Genomic DNA, 17528 nt, shown 5'->3' with positions numbered 1-17528 from the left:
AAATGATATTCCACAGCAATGACAGCATTTTAGTTTAATAATCTAATAAATATTTTCTAAATGACTCTTCTTCTGTCTGGCATTAAAAAATAAGTGTACTGCCAAGTTAAGTAAAAACCCATCAAAATCCTCATGGGATTTCTGCAGATTTTCAAACAGATTAAATGTATACAGCCATACTCTACAATAAAACAGCAGAATACTCCTGGAAAACGTGGATGTACTGTGAATGGTTACATCACGGGATATATTTTCCCACAGATTTACATGTTATAAATTAGGGTCCAATCCAGTACCAACCCCAATAAAAATAATGATGGTATTTCTTAAGTGCTTACTATGTGCCAAGCACTGTTCTAAGCACTGGGGTAGATACAAGGTAATCAGATTTTCCCAGGCAGGGCTCACAGTCTTTAATCCCCATTTTACAGATGAGGGAATTGATGCACAGAGAAGTTCAGTGACTTGCCCAAGGTCACACAGCAGATAAATGGCAGACCCGGGATTAGAACCCACGTCCTCTGACTCCCAAGCATATGCTCTTCTTTCCTCTAAGCCATGCTGCTTCCCAATATGATGGCCAAGCACTAAAGATGAGTAAAATTGCACTGTAAATTCCTTCCCATCTTCTGCCCTCAATTTCCCCAGCCATTTCCCCCTTCCTGGGGCCAAAGTCATCGGGACGGGGGCAGGGATGGACAGAGGCAGGACTGGGATTGTCGGGACTGGGTTTGAATGTTCTTTTTTTGAGGGGGTGGGGGGGAAGACGCAAGAAACAACCACACTAGACCTTCCAAAGATTAAAAGATGGCTGTGCAATGTCCTTCTCACAGGTGCTGTGGAATAGAGGTGATCTGTTACCAAGACATTAAGTTCAGGTCTCAGAGCCAAGGTGCCCAGGCTGTGAAGAGAAGCAGTATGGTGCAGTGGATAGAGCGTGGGCCTGGGAGTCAGAAGACTGTGGCTTCTAATTCTGCTTCTGCCACTTGTCTGCTGTTTGATCTTGGGAAAGTCACTTCATTTCTCTGGGCCTCAGTTACCTCATCTGTAAAATGGGGATTGAGACTGGGAGACCCATGTGGGACAGGGACCGTGTCCAACCCGGTTTGCTTGTCTCCACCCCAGAGCTTAGTACAGTGCCTGGCACACAGTAAGCGCTTAAGTACCACAGTTATTATTTTTACTTACTGAAGTCAGTAGAGGAGCCGCAGGGGCTGTGATGACAGCACGGTGTAGTGGATACAGCACGAGGCGGGGAGTCAGGAGGTCATGAGTTCTAATCCCGGCTCCGCCACTTGTCTGTCATGTGACCTTGGACAAGTCCCTACGGATGCCTGTTTACTTGTTTTGATGTCTGCCTCCCCGCTTCTAGACTGTGAGCCCACTGTGTTGCTGAACTGTACTTCCCAAGCGCTTAGTACAGTGCTCTGCACACAGTAAGCGCTCAATAAGTGCGATTGAAGTCACTTAACCTCTCTGGACCTCAGTTACCTCATCTGTAAAACGGGGATTGAGACTGTGAGCCCCATGTGGGAAAGGGACTGTGTCCAACCGATTTGCTTCTATCCACCCCAACGCTTAGTAAAGTGCCTGGCACATAATAAGCGCTTAACGAATACCGCGATTATTAATTATTGTTATTACTAACAAAGAAACGTTAGCCCGCAGATGTCGCATATGAAATCATTGTATTATGTTGCTTGCCTACGCAATGTGACGTGATGGCATCATGCAGAACACTGGGAGTGGTGGGTGGGTTTTGGCCCTGCCTTAGAGTGGCAGAATGGCTGAAGCCATCCTCAGGGGTGGTCTGGGAGGTGATGTACCCTCTCCCATCCCACCCTCATCTGCTCTAGTCCCATGGCTGGAGAAGTGATGGCAGCAGCAGGTGCTGAGATAAGTTAAAAGAAGAAAAATACCAGTAGTATAGTGTTCAGTACAGAGTATAATAGAAAGGCTCACAGGAGACACCGGGGGAGGGGGTAGAAAAGCCAATGGGAAGAGGGAAAGGAACGGACTTACCGGAGGCAATCGGAGAAGCAGTGTGGCGTAGTGGGTAGAGCACGGGCCTGCGAGTCAGAAGGTCATGGGTTCTAATCCCGGCTCCGCCACTTGTCTGCTGTGTGACCTTAGGCAAGTCACTTCACTTCTCCATGCCTCGGTTACCCCATCTGTAAAATGGGGATTGAGACGGTGAGCCCCGTGTGGAACAGGGACTATGTCCAACCCGATTTGCTTGTATCCCCCCCAGCTCTTAGTTCAGTGCCTGGCTCATAGTAAGCACTTAAATACCGTAATAATTATCAGTTATTATTATTACGACATCGGGGCCGGAAGAACACATGTCGGGTAAGTCAACAAAGAATGCAGGTTGTATCTGCGGAGTGGCTGTATTACGGTACGTGGCTGCGTTATGGTGCACCTAAGTATACTGAGTAAGGGAATGGAAGTTGAGATGAGAGAGAGAAGAATGGAATCCCCAAGGAATCGTCTTGCTCCACTAGATCTATTTGTAAAAAAACTAATTGCAAAAGGCCAAACTTGAGAAGAGCATTATGGCTTCTGAAAAGTGATGGATATCACCTTGGTTGGCGGGGGCGGGGGGGAAGCACCTGACACCTATTTTGTCTATTAAAACACCACAGAACTAGTTGTTAATGGAGAACCACCATTGACGCCGCCCCACCATGATGACCACCACGACCATCATGGAGTTGGCAATAGTTTCCAACTGTAGGAAAAACTGGGCCAAAACCATTCCAAATTGGTCTCTATGATCTGCTCACTCTAAGAAGCTTGCCGCCACTCCCGAACCCCATCCACTCGGTCCCTCTTAAATTACTTCTTTTTTTCCTGCTCCCACACTCAAAAAGAAAGGTTGGCGCCCTGGGGAAGAACACAAAATTAAATGTGATCTATTTGGAACACACTCCATAAAGAAAACAAAAAACACATGGGAATCTTAGGATGCCAAGAAATGTTCCAGCACAGACAGTAAAGACAGTTCAACAGAAAAGGTGATTGAATAACAGCAAGGAAGAGCTGAGCAATGCAGAAAGCCAACGAACACAATAAATGGTATATTTGGAGGACTCCTTTTCGCACAGTGAAATAAAAAAAAGCACATAAACACCTTAGAATGCTGTACGCTTATTATCAAAATTTCTACTCTAAGCAGGAGGCTATTTTGACCACAGATCGAAATTGCGGTATTTGTTAAGCACTTGCTTTGTGCCAAGCACTGTGTGAGTCAAAAAGGGTTCCACCCCTCTACTCTGTCCCCAACTAAGGACCCTGAACATGAAGGTGAAAAAGTTTTCAAATATGAAAGATTGATCACACGAAACCACTTTGAATGCTGCTCTATAATATACATTTCTCTCAAGCCTGTTGAAATCTTCTTCAAACCAAAGACAAACCTTTTGTCTTCTTTTTATAGTCCCATTCTTATGACTCCTTTCAAAATGGACCTTTAAATTCTATTTGAAACTCCGCCTTACCGAACTAGAAAATTTACTCTACGCACCACCCCACTAAGGTCCTCATTATGGAATCTGTGCAGTACTTTTGTTACCTAGGAAACAAACTAGAGCACGGTAGATGGCAATTTCAGTCTTGAAAAGAATTCTCCACTCACACTAGTAAATAAAGTTCATAAATCAACAAATGAGATCAAGGTCGAGAAATATAAGAATGAGTTATTCTCTACGACGCTATGAAAAAAAATAACAAAACCCCCCAAAAGGTAGAAAGGAATCTCTGGAGCTGCTTTGCACTTCTCTGTAGATCTATTAAGTAAACATTTCACACAGGTTTCTTTACAAATGAGAACTAACCAGAAATCTCTTGAAAATAAATGGCTCCTTGCCAAAGTCCAGCTCCTCTGTTTTACTTTGCAAAAAGCAACGGTCACAGTATTTAAAAGGCATGCACTCTTGTACAGCCAATCTCATACATCTGGGAACATAATATTAACCCAAGAAAAAAATTATTAGGTTTCTTAAAGGAGTCGCTTTTCAGCAATTCCGAATGTACTAATACCTACATCAGTCTAAAAGAAAGAACACCACTGAAATGACCATTCTCACCTGTCTACCTCAGAACTGCAGGACCACTTCCAAACACATTATTTTTGCTCATTAAATGTGCAGGAAGGATTAGCAATGAAAAAAATAATAATCACGGATATTGATTGTACTAACCCCCCCACCCAAATGCGCAGTTAATCTCCTACTTCTCATTTAATTATAATTAGCTGTAACACTAATCGTTTAAATATCCAGGTAATAGAAAGTGGATATTATAAGTTTACTTTAATGATTCTCATTCAATGATTATCAAAATGTAAAATGCCAACAAAATCAGCAGATTGTAACGATTAGCAAATGCAGCTACAGCAGTAAGGAGGGAGGGAGGAGAGAATTGGTCATTTTCTACTTAATATACCATAAACACAGATACGGAAACTTTTTTATTTATTCACAAAATCCCATTTCCGAATTAGTGAAACGGCAGTAAAGGCTTATCATAAGAATGGAAAGGAGAAGAAAAAGTCATTTCAAATGTAGAAAGAAAAATATCTCTGTACTTGCTTACAAAATCCCAATTGTCACCTCCACTCGCCCACCCCCACCCCCCCAAAAAATAATGAAAACATGAAAGCTGCTATGAGATGTTATACATTTCTTGTTATACATTTTATTGGGTACACAAACAAAAGGGCTCACTAATTATACTCCAAACAAAGGAAGTTTGTTCAGCCTATCGAGAAAATAACTAGGTGTTGGCAACACCCATAAAGAGTTACTTAAAGGTATGTTAAATTGCATTTGTAACTAGCCAAAATTTATCAGTACCAAAACATTTTTCTGTTTAATGTTTAGGTTGCACAATGTCTCTTTGTTACACGTTATCGCAAATACTTACAAGGCTGTAAGTGTGTAAACAAGCAATTCAATTTCTTAGTTTGCCATTTAAAACACTTCAAAGGGCTGATAAATTTGAGCACAGTAGTGAAAGCCTCAAGAGTCAAACACTGTGGTCAAATGTTTCCAACTAAAAGTGGGAACCTTAGAAGTCTGGGCTCTAATCTGAGAATAAACTTGGGACAACAGTTAAAATGGCTGAGAAGCCATAAAATCAGGACACAGCTGAAAAAGTCAGACCAAGTGAAATACCCTTATTGGGATTTTGTAGGAACATAAAACACCATTCTTCAAGGAGAGCATATCATTCACACTGAGCATTTAATAAAATGATCTGTCGTTACTGTATAGTCAATGAAAACAGGCAAACAGACGAAGGGGTCTTTAGATTTATTTTTAGCATAGGGAGCATCACTGTTTTTTCCTTAATAATAAAATCCGAATATAGCTTTTATTTTAGGGTACTAAAAATCAAAAGAAAGATTACTTTCTGAGGTACAGTATCTACAAGCTGAAGTTTTAAAAGTAAAAAGTGAACACTTTCGGTACAGATCTTCTCCTCTCACGCTAGCTATGATTTGCAATGAGCGTCTCCTTTTTTTCAGTGACACAGCTGAAGGTACTAAACAACAAGAATCTAAAGGTTCAAAAAGTCATCCGACATCCTAGTATGTAACTTTTTTCAACGTTTTATATTTTTGTCCTCCAATGTCACACCCCCCTTCGCATGGGAGAAACCATCCACTTCAAGATCCAGATGAGGAGAGGCTGATCTACAAACACATTTATTACAACTATAATAGACTCGCTAGGCGCAAGAGTCCACCTAAATCGATCACATGAATTTCCAGTAATGTTATCAGCGCAATAGTTATTGATAAACCTAGCCAACGTTGGGCAAACAACCCATGATAGCACCAAAAAAAAACTCTCCAACGTTGAATCCTTTCCAGTACCTTGAACTCTTCTAACAGATGAAGGGGGTGAAAAAAAACCAGCTTAATCCAGTTCAAATATTGACATCTTCAATATGTCAAAGGTCCCCCATGGCCACTAAACCCCAGGACCCCCAAAAAATCTCTGCTGTAGCTGGAAGTTGAATTTTTGCATGTTGTACTCCTCCCAAACCCTTCTGGAGCCTCTACTTTGCCTCCCGCCTCGGTCAATCTTTATTTTAAAGGTGGAAGTTGTTATGACAATCCTAAGGGGATTCGGGAAATCTAAAGATTTCATTTCCAGACAGCCAAAAAAAGAGATCACTTATCCTCCCCAAAGATGCAGACGATGCACCTCCTTCGGGGGCTAAAACGACCTGAAACCAGTTCTTGCATCTTGGCTCTGACTCGTGTCCTTTACTTCCCCGGAGGGGTTGGATGCATCGGATCTCGGGCACCAGTGTCAGCTAAGGGGACCCCCAAGCACACGCACCTCCTCCTCTGTTAGAGACAATAAGGGGGCGCGGAGGACACCCACAAACCGCAGCCCCGAGCGAAAACCGGAGTGCAAAAAGCAACCCCCACATCGACACCCTCCAACTCCGCCACGATCGCAGAACTTGGGAAAGTGGAACCCCAGAAGAGGGGTGTCCTCCTTCCGCCCCTAAAAACGGCCGCACGTTGAGTTGCTTAAGCGCCCCCCCAAAATCACCCAGTCTCCATCCTGCCCCCCGCGCCCCAGCCCCCTTTCCCCGAGCCGTGCAATGTCAACCTCCACCCCCCCACCCCCTTCTTCTCCAGCCGCTCACCCGGGAAACGGGGAGACAAAAGGAGGGTCGGGGCCATCCATCTCGCCGCCTCCGATCCCCCCGAGATCGGGTGCAGAAGTAGGGGATAACAGCTGAGCTTCGACCCTTTTACAAAGAGAGGCGCCTCCGCGCTCCCGAGGGGGGCGAACCAGCCCCCCACTCCCCTCCCGGGCTTCCTCTGGGGTTCACCTACCTGCAGGTGTCTGTCCATAGGAATGCGGGTGGTGGGGAGGGGGGACGGGGAGGGTGAGTTTGGAGAGGGGGGCAATTCATTCATTGGGGGACACTAAGCCACCCTGTTGCCTGGGACTGGATGCTAGAGAGCGAGGGAGCCAGTGCGTGCGTGCGCGCGCGTGTGTGTGTATGTATGTGTGCGCCAGCGCGCGCGCGCGCGCGTGTGTGTGTGGGGATGGCGAGGTGTATGTGCGCGCATGCGCCTAGCCGGGTGCGAGGAGGAAAGCGGAGGCGTCTCTCCTCAGAGTTGGGGGGGGGGCAGAAAAGGCGGAGAAAGCGTGTGTGTCGTCCATCGAAGGACTGAATGACACCCCCCCCCCCCGGTGGCTCGCCCGTTACCCCGATGGGGCCAAGGGGGCAGCTGAGATTGAAGGCTTGGGGCGGCTACCGGAAATCGCCGCCGCGATCGTAAATATTTACCACAGGAAGTGTGGAACAACAACACCTAGCGGGAGACATACACACACGCGCGCGCAACCCCCTGCTTCCATCCTCCAGCTCTCCCCTCCCTAGTCGACCTTGCCCAGCGCCATCAGGCCCGGGGGAGGTCGAGGCTGGGGGGCTTGGCCATTGCAGCGATGCGCATGCGCGCGACAGCGGCCGGGGTGGGCTCCTCGGGAGTCACGAGAAAGTTCCACTGGCCCCCCCGGCTGTCAAATGTATTATTACCCCCACACACACGCCCCCGCAACGAGGGACGCACCAGGTGCCGTTCTTCCCCTCACCCCAAATCCCTGGAGGTGAATGTTTGCTTTATGGTATTTGTTAATAATAATTAATCATAATGATGGTATTTGTTAAGCGCCTACTATGTGCCAAGCGGTGTTCTAAGCGCTGGCGGAGATACGAGGTCATCGGGTGGTCCCGCGTGAGGCTCACGGTCTTCATCCCCGTTTCCCAGATGAGGTCACTGAGGCACAGAGAAGTTAAGAGCCTTACCCAAGCTCACACGGCGGTCAATTGGGGATTAGAACCCACGTCCTCTGACTCCCAAGCCCGTGCTCTTTCCAGGAAGCCACGCTGCTTCTCTAAGCGCTTACTAGAGAAGCAGCGTGGCTCAGTGGAAAGAGCACGGGCTTTGGAGTCAGGGGTCATGAGCTCGAATCTCGGCTCTGCCACTTGTCAGCTGTGTGACTGTGGGCAAGTCACTTAACTTCTCTGTGCCTCAGTTACCTCATCTGTAAAATGGGGATGAAGACTGTGAGCCCCACGTGGGACAACCTGATTCCCCTGTGTCTACCCCAGCGCTTAGAACAGTGCTCTGCACATAGTAAGCGCTTAACAAATACCAACATTATTATCATTACTATGCATCAAACACTGTTCTAAGCGCTGGCGTAGGGAGAAGTTAATTAGGTCGGACACAGGTATTGAATCCCCATTTTACAAGGGAGGAAACAGGCGCGGAAAAGTCGTGACTCGCCCAAGGACTCACAGCAAGCAATTGTCAGAGTCAGGATTAGAACCCAGATCCTCTGACTCCCAGGCCCATGCTTTTTCTGCTAGGCCACTTCACCTCTTGGGGACTCTCCCCTCCAACCTCCATCCCCCAGCGCCCGGGCCTGGACGGGGCACACCCTGGGGATGTGGAGAGGGAGTGGGGCCGTGATTAAAGGGAAGTAATAATCATTATAATTGTGGTATTTGTTAAGCACGTACTATGTGCCAGGCACCGGTTCTAAACAACTGTTACAAGCTGAGGTGGATGCAAGCAAATTGGGTTGGACACAGTCCTTGTCCCACATGGGGCTCACAGTCTCAATCCCCATTTTACAGATGAGGTAACTGAGGCCCAGAGAAATGAGTGACTTACCCAAGGCCACACAGCAGACAAGTGGCAGAGGAGGGATTATTAAACGCTCACTAGGTGCCAGGCACTGTTCTCAGCGCTGAGGTAGATCCAGTGGAATTGGGACAGACACAGTCCCTGTTCCACATGGCGCTCACAGTCTTCATCCCCATTTTATAGATGAGGTAACTGAAGCCCAGAGAAGTGAAGTGACTTGCCCAGGGTCATGGAGCAGACAGGGGGCAGAGCTGAGATTAGAACCCCTGTCTCCTGACTCCCAGGTCTGTGCTCTTTCCACTAGGCCAAGCTGCTTTCTCCTAAACCCGCACCCCTAAGGTCGCGAGGTGCAGATGGAGTTGGAGCGGATCCACGTCCCTCTTCGGACAGACACGCCCTCGCCCTCCAACAACAGCAGCAGTAAGGCCCTCCCACCCACGAGTCCAGCCTTCACCAACCACTTGGGAGAATATGGAAGTGGGGTGCCCGTTCGCTTTCCCTTCCTCCCACTCCCCTCCCTTACCTCCTTCCCTGTCTCCCCTTCTCCCTCCCCCTCTCCCTTAGTGGGCAGGGGATCTCTCTCCATATCAGGTCAACCCAAGGTGGGCGGGAGCCTCGGGAAAAGGAAAAACTCCAGTGTGCCATCCAGAAAAGCCGAGTGAGACGCCGTTCGACCCTGATTACGGCTAGCTGTCTCCTCTTGAACCTCGAGCCTCCCAACTCGGAGGGGAGGAGGAAGATTCCTATTTCCACGTTCTTCTTTCTGCTCCTGCTTGTTTGAATTTCAAACCCCTGGTCCTACTAGTGACTGGGATCAGGAGGGAGAGACTGACAGATGCTGGGGAGATCCCAAGAGCAGTAGGAGCAGGAATGTGGTTAGCTGGTTCACGGGGTGATACTGCAACTTACTGGATCTGCTAGAAATTACACAGGGTTCTCTCTCTCCCCTTGTGTCTTAACTTCCGCAACCCACCTCCTACCAATTCCTACCCTGTTCCTTTATACCACCTGCTACTTTCGAGTTTCTTACTTCAGCCGCCCTCTTAGGACATTCGGTACTGAATTTCCAAGAAGGGAAGATGGTAGGAGCAGGAAGCGAGAAAAACCACCAATGGGTCTCCATGCCATCCAACAGAAAGGAGACGCTCTGAAGACATAGTCTCTCCAGGCGGCGTGCCCAAATGACCTTGTCCTGAAATTAGCCAAATTAGCCACGTCAAGGCAACCGCGGCACTGACCCAATTAAGGCCTCACCTTCTCATTCAGAGCTGATTCAAAATTGATGTTTGATGCTTGCGTTTTTGCCCTTCCACTTAATTCCAGCATTTGTTCTGCTTTTAATCCCCGATAAAATGATTTGAATAAACATGAAAGATAAAATAATGTCCTGTGCGCCAACAGTTGATTATGATATAATGTCAAATAAATAATCATAGACACAAATTCATTTGTTTGAAAGAAAGTCCTCTCAAGATGAATTCTGAAAAGCTGCTGCTGCAGTTAACACTCACTGTGGGAGGCAGGGCCTGGTCGGGGGAGTTTAAAATACATAAAATACAGTTTAAAATATCCATTTAGTGATCAAACATGCACTTTCATAAAGGCGTCCACTTTAAAATCTGCCCCCAATCTGCTTCAAATTTCAGTGGTTCCAGAAGCTCACAACCTTGGTGTCATCTTGGAGTTCTCTTGGTTTTTCACCTCCTATCTTCAGTCTGCTTCTAAATCCTGCTCCTTTTTCTTCTACATTATCTTCCTCACCTACCCCTTGTTTTCCACCCTCAAAGTAACCATTCTTGTTCGAGCTCTAATCGCTTCCTGGTGGAATTAATGCATCAGTTTCCTCCAGGCACTTCTCTCTCCATCTATCTTGGCTTATCTTCCTCAAACTCTTCAGCAGAGGGGAACTCCACTCCTTAAACACCATCAGTGACTCCCCATGTGCATCAAACAGACATTCCTGAACGAGAAGCAGCGTGGCTCAGTGGAAAGAGCACGGGATTGGGAGTCAGAGGTCATGGGTTCGAATGCCGGCTCTGCCACTTGTCAGCTGTGTGACTCTGGGCAAGTCACTTAACTTCTCTGTGCCTCAGTTACCTCATCTGGAAAATGGGGATTAAGACTGTACGCCTCATGTGGGACAACCTAATTGCCCTGTATCTACCCCAGCGCTTAGAACAGTGCTCTACACATAGTAAGCACTTAATAAATACCAACATTATTATTATTATTATTATTATTCCTGACTTGTGGCTTCCAGGCTCCTGTATCCACCCCAGCACTTAGTACAGTGCCTGGTACCTAGTAACCACTTAACAAATACCATTATTATTATTATTATTATCATCAAATGTTATGTGCCAAGCATTGCACTGAACAGTGGGATAGACACAATAGTCAGATTGAATGGGGTCCCTGCATCATAAATGCCTCACAGTCTAAGGGGGGGAGAGACCAGGTATTGAATCCTCATTTTAAAGATGATCGTACCCGCAGTAGCTTGGGTACAGTCCTACATGACGTCTGCTGTGTGACCTTGGGCAAGTCACTTCACTGTGCCTCAGTTACCTCATGTGTAAAATGGGGATTGAGACTGGGAGCCGCAGCTTGAGACAGGGACTGCGTCCAACCCAATTTGCTTGTATCCACCCCAGTGCTTAGTGCCTGGTACATATGTGAGGCTCACAGTTAATCCCCATTTTACAGATGAGGTAACTGAGGCACAGAGAAGTTAAGTAACTTGCCCACAGTCACACAGCTGGCAAGTGGCAGAGCCGGGAGTCGAACCCATGACCCCTGACTCCGAAGCCCAGGCTCTTTCCACTGAGCCACGCTGGTTCCCCTAGACATACCCTAGTCTCTCCTGTTAAGAATCTCCTGAAACTACTTTGATTCACTGTGGACTGTTAACTAAGTGTGGATGGAGGGGGGAATTTCAGGCAGAACTAAGAGTGTTAGTCCTCGCAAGAGAAGATCTGAGAAGAGAATTAACCAAAGGATGAAAACATTTCTGAACCATCATGTAGGTGCAAGTTATTATCTGAAGATGTACTTAAAAGTCATTTTTGCATCAGAGTTTTGGGTATACTTTTGCAGCTAAATATCAAAATTATAAGATGGTGAAATTTTTGTCCTATGTGAGCAGATTATGGGGAATTCACACTAAACTGCTCTGAGAGGATATGTATTTTCATGTTTGAGAGGTAATCAAAAGACTGTGAGGCAAAGAATTGCTTTTCAGCTCATAATCACTTTTTAATCAGGACTTGTCCTTTTGCTATTTTATAAATAGGGGCAATAAGTACTTCAGCCATGCTGTTTCGGTCCATTGCAATCAATGAAGCTGACACATGGATTTGCAGAAATGCTCCATTGACTTCAGTGGAGCTAAACTCCAGAAGCGATAAAACATCAACGGAACAGAGCGGTTATCATGAAATCAACAGAGCTAACCCCCGAGATTTTATATGAGTATAGAGTCCAATGTTTCCCAAGGAGCATTTTCCAAAGGTCTTGGTCCTTACAAATATCCTGTGATCTTCCAAATAATAATGTTGGTATTTGTTAAGCGCTTACTATGTGCAGAGCACTGTTCTAAGCGCTGGGGTAGACATAGGGGAATCTGGTTGAAATTTATCCTTTCCTGCCTTAACTCTGCCCTCTCCTCCGCCAGGCAAAGCTTCTTCTCCTCCCTCATCGACACCCATGCCCGTCACCCCCGCCGATTGTTCCGGACCTTTAACTCTCTCCTTAGGCCCCCTGTTCCTCCCCCTCCCCCATCTCTCACCCCTAATGATCTGGCCACCTATTTCCTCACGAAAATCAACACGATCAGGTCTGAGCTCCCCAAAGTCACCCCTCCGCCTCTCCCCTCCCCCCCAACGACCCCCTCCCCTACTTTCCCATCCTTCCCTGCAGTATCCTCAGAGGAGATCTCCTCCCTCCTCGCAAGTGCCACCCCCTCCACCTGCGCCTCGGACCCCATTCCCTCTCACCTTCTTAAAACCATCGCCCCTGCCCTCCTCCCTTCCTTAACTTCTATTTTTAACCACTCAATCTCCAAGGGCTCCTTCCCCTCTGCCTTCAAACATGCCCACGTCTCCCCCATCCTAAAAAAACCCGCTCTTGACCCCACTTCCCCCTCCAGTTATCGTCCTATCTCCCTACTACCCTTCCTTTCCAAAATCTTAGAACGAGTCGTCTACAATCGATGCCTAGATTTCCTTAACTCCCATTCTCTCCTAGACCCCCTCCAATCTGGCTTCCGTCCCCTCCACTCTACCGAGACTGCTCTCTCTAAGGTCACCCATGACCTCCTTCTTGCCAAATCCAATGGCTCCTACTCCATTCTGATCCTCCTTGACCTCTCTGCCGCCTTTGACACTGTCGACCATCCCCTCCTCCTCCATACCTTATCTCACCTTGGCTTCACGGACTCTGTCCTCTCCTGGTTCTCCTCTTACCTCTCTGGCCGATCATTCTCGGTCTCCTACGCTGGAGCCTCCTCCCCCTCCCATCCTTTAACTGTTGGAGTTCCTCAAGGGTCAGTTCTTGGCCCTCTTCTGTTCTCCATTTACACTCACTCCCTCGGTGAACTCATCCGCTCTCACGGCTTTGACTACCATCTCTACGCAGATGACACGCAGATCTACATCTCCGCCCCTGTCCTCTCCCCCTCCCTTCAGGCTCGCATCTCCTCCTGCCTCCGGGACGTCTCCACCTGGATGTCGGCCCGCCACCTAAAACTCAACATGAGCAAGACTGAGCTCCTCATCTTCCCTCCCAAGCCCGGTCCGCTCCCAGACTTCTCCGTCACCGTGGATGGCACGACCATCCTTCCCGTCCCGCAGGCCCGCAATCTCGGTGTCATCCTTGACTCGTCCCTCTCGTTCACCCCACACATCCTATCCGTTACCAAGACCTGCCGGTTTCACCTCTACAATATCGCCAAGATCCGCCCTTTCCTCTCCACCCAAACGGCTACCTTACTATTATGGGCTCTCGTTATATCCCGGCTAGACTACTGTGTCAGCCTTCTCTCTGACCTCCCTTCCTCCTCTCTCGCCCCGCTCCGGTCTATTCTTCACTCCGCTGCCCGGCTCATCTTCCTGCAGAAACGATCTGGGCATGTCACTCCCCTTCTTAAACAACTCCAGTGGTTGCCTATCGACCTCCGCTCCAAACAAAAACTCCTCACTCTAGGCTTCAAGGCTCTCCATCACCTTGCCCCTTCCTACCTCTCCTCCCTTCTCTCTTTCTACCACCCACCCCGCACGCTCCGCTCCTCTGCCGCCCACCTCCTCGCCGTCCCTCGGTCTCGCCTATCCCGCCGTCGACCCCTGGGTCACGTCCTCCCGCGGTCCTGGAACGCCCTCCCTCCTCACCTCCGCCAAACTGATTCTCTTTCCCTCTTCAAAACCTTACTTAAAAAATCACCTCCTCCAAGAGGCCTTCCCAGACTGAGCTCCTCTTCCCCCTCTACTCCCTCTGCCATCCCCCCTTTACCTCTCCGCAGCTAAAGCCTCATTTCCCCTTTTCCCTCTGCTCCTCCACCTCTCCCTTCCCATCCCCACAGCACTGTACTCGTCCGCTCAACTGTATATATTTTCGTTACCCTATTTATTTTGTTAATGAATTGTACATCGCCTTGATTCTATTTAGTTGCCATCGGTTTTTACGAGATGTTCTTCCCCTTGACGCTGTTTAGTGCCATTGTTCTTGTCTGTCCGTCTCCCCCGATTAGACTGTAAGCCCGTCAAACGGCAGGGACTGTCTCTATCTGTTGCCGACTTGTTCATCCCAAGCGCTTAGTACAGTGCTCTGCACATAGTAAGCGCTCAATAAATACTATTGAATGAATGAATGAATGAATGGTTGGCCCACGCCAAAGGGCAAGGTTGGGTTTCACCTTGAAAGGAGGCAGCAGCTACACAGAGAAAGATCCTGCAATGGATAGAGGGAAAAAATAATAAAAATAATAACTATGTTAAGTGCTTACTGAGTGCCAAGCACTGTTTTAAGCACAAGTTAATCAGGCTGGACACAATCCCTGTCCCACATGGGACTCACACTCTTAATCCCCAATTTACAAATAATAATAATAATGTTGGTAGTTGTTAAGCGCTTACTATGTGCAGACCACTGTTCTAAGTGCTGGGGTAGATACAGGGTAATCAGGTTGTCCCACATGGGGCTCACAGTCTTCATCCCCATTTTACAGATGAGGTAACTGAGGCCCAGAGAAGTTAAGTGACTTGCCCACAGTCACACAGCTGGCAAGTGGCAGAGCCGGGATTCAAACCTCTGATTCCCAAGCCCGGGCTCTTTCCACTGAAGGTAACTGAGTCCCAGAGAAGTTAGGTGAATTGCCCAAGGTCACAAGGCAGACGTACGGCAGAGCTGGGATTAGAGCCCAGGTCCTTTGGACTCCCAGGACCATGCTCTATCCACTAAGCCACGCTGATGGCTGAGGATCACCATCGGTGGTATTTATTGAGCACTTGCTCTGAGCAGAGCACTAAACTAAGAGTAAAATGCAACAGAGTTGGGAGACACGTTCCCTGCCCACAAGGAGCTTGCAACCTAGTGACCAGCTTAGAGACAGAGGAAAAGACTACTGGGTTGGCAGCTGGGTGGCCCAGAGCCCCCCCACACCACTGGGGATTCGGGGGTCTGGGGGACAGCCGGCTGAGACTGTGGTGTCTCCCCGTGCCCCCCAACATGCCATCTCCAGCGGGTAGGTGGGTCACGGCAGGAGTTGGGTGGGCAGAAGCTAGCTTACCATCGGTGAAGCAGCGTGGTGTAGTGGATGGATTGAAACAGGAGGAGCAGTAGAAGAAGCAGAGGAGAGCACAGGGCTGGGAGTCAGAAGGTCGTGGGTTCACTTCTCTGGGCCTCAGTTACGTCCTCTGTACTCCAGTACTCTACCAGTCTCGGCTACTGGAGGGAGAGTCAAGCAGAGGCCTACCCATTCCGTTCCTAGCTTGGCCAGTGGCTTGCTAGTGGAAGGCCACCTGCTACAAGTCAAAACTCCCCTTTGCTGGGCAGCAGCGGCACGGGAGAGAGTCGAGGGCGGAGACTCAAATTTACTGCGCGGAAGGAGGCGATGGTAAACCACTTTGGTATTTTTACCAGGAAAACTCAATGGATCCACTACCAGAACGACTGCAGATGGAGGTGGGGCGTTCTGGGAGAGATGTGTCCGTGGTGTCGCTTTGGGTCGGAGACGACTGGACAGCATAAGACACGACAAGACCTTGGATCCCCCGATTAGACCATAAACCCGTCAAACGGCAGGGACCGTCTCTATCTGTTGCCGACTTGTTCATTCCAAGGGCTTAGTACAGTGCTCTGTACACAGTAAGCACTCAATAAATACTATTGAATGAATGAATGAAAGGATCGTTGATTAATTATTTTGTTAGCGTTCTATGTGCCTGTTTTCCTCTGTTTAGACTGTGAGCCCCTGAAGGGACGGGGGACCAGTTACCCCAGGGTTTAGTATGGTGCTTTGCACACAGTAAGCACTTAATACATACTATTATTTCTACTACTTCTAGCTGCAATTCCCAGTTTTTAAAGGGTTTAGAGGGTTTGGTGATTTTTAGACTGTGAGCCTCCGGAGGAATCAAGAACTTGTGTATTCTTTCTCAGCGCTTAGTACAGTGATCCGCACACAGTAAGCACTTAACCAATTCTATTGCTCCTAGAAGCGATTTGGGAAAAACCTGGACCAACCCAGAAAACAAGGTCTTTTCTGGGCACTGAATCCCAACCCTGGAAATTGGATCAGCCGCTATAAAAAAAAATCTCGGTTAAGGGGCTAGGACATCAAATGCAAAGCAGGAATAAAATATTCCTTTTTGTACCACAATTATTGCAAAGGAAATTAGAATGTTTGTGCCCTCACTGGAGTCACAGTATGTAGTGGATTAAATTAAACAAGACATATTTTGTAATCAACCCTCAAGTATTCTACTACTGCAGGAAACACTATAGTGTATCATTCTTTAATAAACTTTCATGAATACAGATTTGTTCCAATGTATTTCCTCACGTATATGCCTGGACTACATAAAAAGGAACTAGGGCAGGACATGTTTTCCATATACATGAGTCAAATAAAATGACGGCAGGGAAGCTAGAAAAGCTGTTTTCTGTTCATAATAAAGACATCTGGGATTTCTTAATGAAGAAGAAAAAAGATCTTGTTAGGTGCAGAGCAGATTGAGATCTTATTTCAATAACAAATGAATCACTTTTCACTAAAACAACAATTCAGATTCCAGGTGATTGCAAAGATCAAATTCTCTATCATTTGTAGAGTCTTAGCTCCGGGTGACAAAGTCAATCAGTCAAACAATCAATTGTAATTACTGAGCACTTATTCTGTGCTGAGCACTGTACTAAGTGCTTGGGAGAGTACAATAGAGCTAGCAAACCCGATCCCTGCCCTTAAGGAGTTTGCAAGTTTGGTCCCGTCTTATGCTGTCGTTTCAAGTAAAGGAGATGCAAAACAATTTAAAGATATGTACATAAATGCTGCGAGACCGAGGGGGTGAGAGTACCTAACTGCTTAGCAGTCAATCATTCAATGTGTTTACTGAGTGCTTACTGTGTGCAGAACGCTGTACTAAGAGAAGCAGCGTGGCTCAGTGGAAAGAGCCCGGGCTTGGGAGTCAGAGGTCATGGGTTCGAATTCCGACTCTGCCGCTGGTCAGCTGTGTGACTTAGGGCAAGTCATTTCACTTCTCTGGGCCTCAGTTCCCTCATCTGTAAAATGGGGATGAAGACTGTGACCCCCCCCACGTGGGACAACCTGATCATCTTGTATCCCCCC

At 47.6% G+C, this 17528-nt stretch overlaps 1 protein-coding gene across 1 annotated transcript in view; it reads right to left on the bottom strand.

Moving 5' to 3' along the window:
* Nucleotides 1-7034, bottom strand: part of KIAA1958 (KIAA1958 ortholog) — a 142091-nt gene extending 135057 nt beyond the window's left edge. The window contains exon 1 of the mRNA XM_029053919.1: nt 6863-7034. The gene's annotated coding sequence lies outside the window, so the exon portion shown is untranslated. The remainder of the gene's footprint in view (nt 1-6862) is intronic.
* Between the last annotated feature and the right edge of the window lie 10494 nt (nt 7035-17528).

This window comes from Ornithorhynchus anatinus, chromosome X3 (assembly GCF_004115215.2).
Source record: "Ornithorhynchus anatinus isolate Pmale09 chromosome X3, mOrnAna1.pri.v4, whole genome shotgun sequence".
Classification (NCBI taxonomy): domain Eukaryota; kingdom Metazoa; phylum Chordata; class Mammalia; order Monotremata; family Ornithorhynchidae; genus Ornithorhynchus; species Ornithorhynchus anatinus.
This window is presented reverse-complemented; position numbering and strand designations above follow the sequence as displayed.